Consider the following 1563-nt stretch of genomic DNA (forward strand, 5'->3'; position numbering starts at 1 on the left):
TGTCCCAAGTGATCTTCTACTCTGGTAATCCCTGTGTACCTGTCTGCCCCTCTACACAGTCACAGGAGCACAGATGGCAGCCCCTCGCCTCTAAGTTTAGGACTCCCTCTAACTGCCTCCCTGCAGGGCAGATGACCCCTGTCAGGGTAGGTGCCCTGCTAGCTGACTGTGGTGTTGCTGAGCTCCTGGGTGCAGGTGGAGTACTATTTGGACGTGTCCCAAGTGATCTTCTACTGGAGTGATCCCTGTGTACCTGTCTGCAACTCTACACAGTCATAGGAGCAAAGATCTATACCAAACATTTTACAGAAAAAAATAAATTCAATAGAACTTTAACAACAACAACAACAACAACAACAACAATTCACTCCAGCACTACATGGGACTGAAGATAAAAATGGACATCTGCCATTATAGTTACTTCACATCAACTTTCAAAACTAAGGCAGGTCTGAAAAGGAATGAGTCTTTAAATGACCATAGTGCTTTTCTTAATTATCCTGTATCCCAGTCAGTAGTCTGGCTGCAGATCTACATCCTGAACAAGTCCAGTAGAGTATGGTAGTTCAGAATAGCACTGGTTTGTGCAACCCATTATCATATCTTATACAATTTTAAAGTTTTAAAAAGAAACTGAAACATTAAAAAAATTAAATAAAAAAGAAACTACCACCACTACTCCCAGCTTCAATTTAACAGTATATAACTCCAGCATTAGAGATGCTAGTGCACAGCTTCTGTCTCTTCCTGCTGATGTCCCTCCTGTTCTTGTCCCTGGGATGGGCATACCTTTCAGGAGATCAACTGTTGTAACATGGACTATAGGACTGGAAAATGACATTGGCCAAAGGGTCCAGTTCAATAATTCTTTGTGTTTCGCTCTCATTTTGTAAATATTGGAAGATGGTCTCATAGATAATATTCCCTGTCTGTCCCATTGAATGGAAGTATACAATACTTTATTTTCTTAAATCGATGACCACCAGGCTCCAATATACCTTCCAGTGAATAGGCACCAAGATAAATTCTTTTGCAAAGAGATTCTTTTAACAGAACTATAACTGAATGCTTTAGCTTGGGGTAAAAGAACGTGCTGAATACACAAAGAGCCAGGAAGCCTTGGTTTTCATTTCTCTCAACCAGAAGGTTCATGACTTCATGAAGTTGATGACTTCATTGAGCCATTAACTGTTCTCTTGTGTCTGGATTTCTCCTCAGGTGATTTGCAGTTTGAATCTGCTACTTAGGGGGTCCTGGACCTAGTGCATTCTTAATTTCCTTCTCCATGTCCTCTGTAATATCCACTTCTCTGCCCTTTTCTTGGTTTATGAGAGGGTTTTTCCCTGCCTCAATTACTTCCATCTTGTTGGAGAGTCAGCTGTCTCCATCATCACTATACAGGACGATTTGAGCTGGTATTCTCAGTAAGACTGGCTCCCAGCTGTTCCACCCTCACCTTCAAGCTTTCCACAAGCTTTCTTTTGTGTAGCACATTTCGTCTCTCAACAATACTTCTCTCTTGTCTGGTTGGAGACATTCTTTTGTCAACAAGAGTAGATGGTT

The 1563-nt window shown here is 41.5% G+C and overlaps 1 pseudogene; it reads right to left on the reverse strand.

The window, feature by feature from the left end:
• Positions 1–800: 800 nt before the first annotated feature.
• On the reverse strand, positions 801–1362 carry LOC127678111 (sentrin-specific protease 2-like; annotated as a pseudogene).
• Positions 1363–1563: the final 201 nt, after the last annotated feature.

The sequence above is a fragment of the Apodemus sylvaticus genome, chromosome 2, assembly GCF_947179515.1.
Source record: "Apodemus sylvaticus chromosome 2, mApoSyl1.1, whole genome shotgun sequence".
NCBI lineage: Eukaryota > Metazoa > Chordata > Mammalia > Rodentia > Muridae > Apodemus > Apodemus sylvaticus.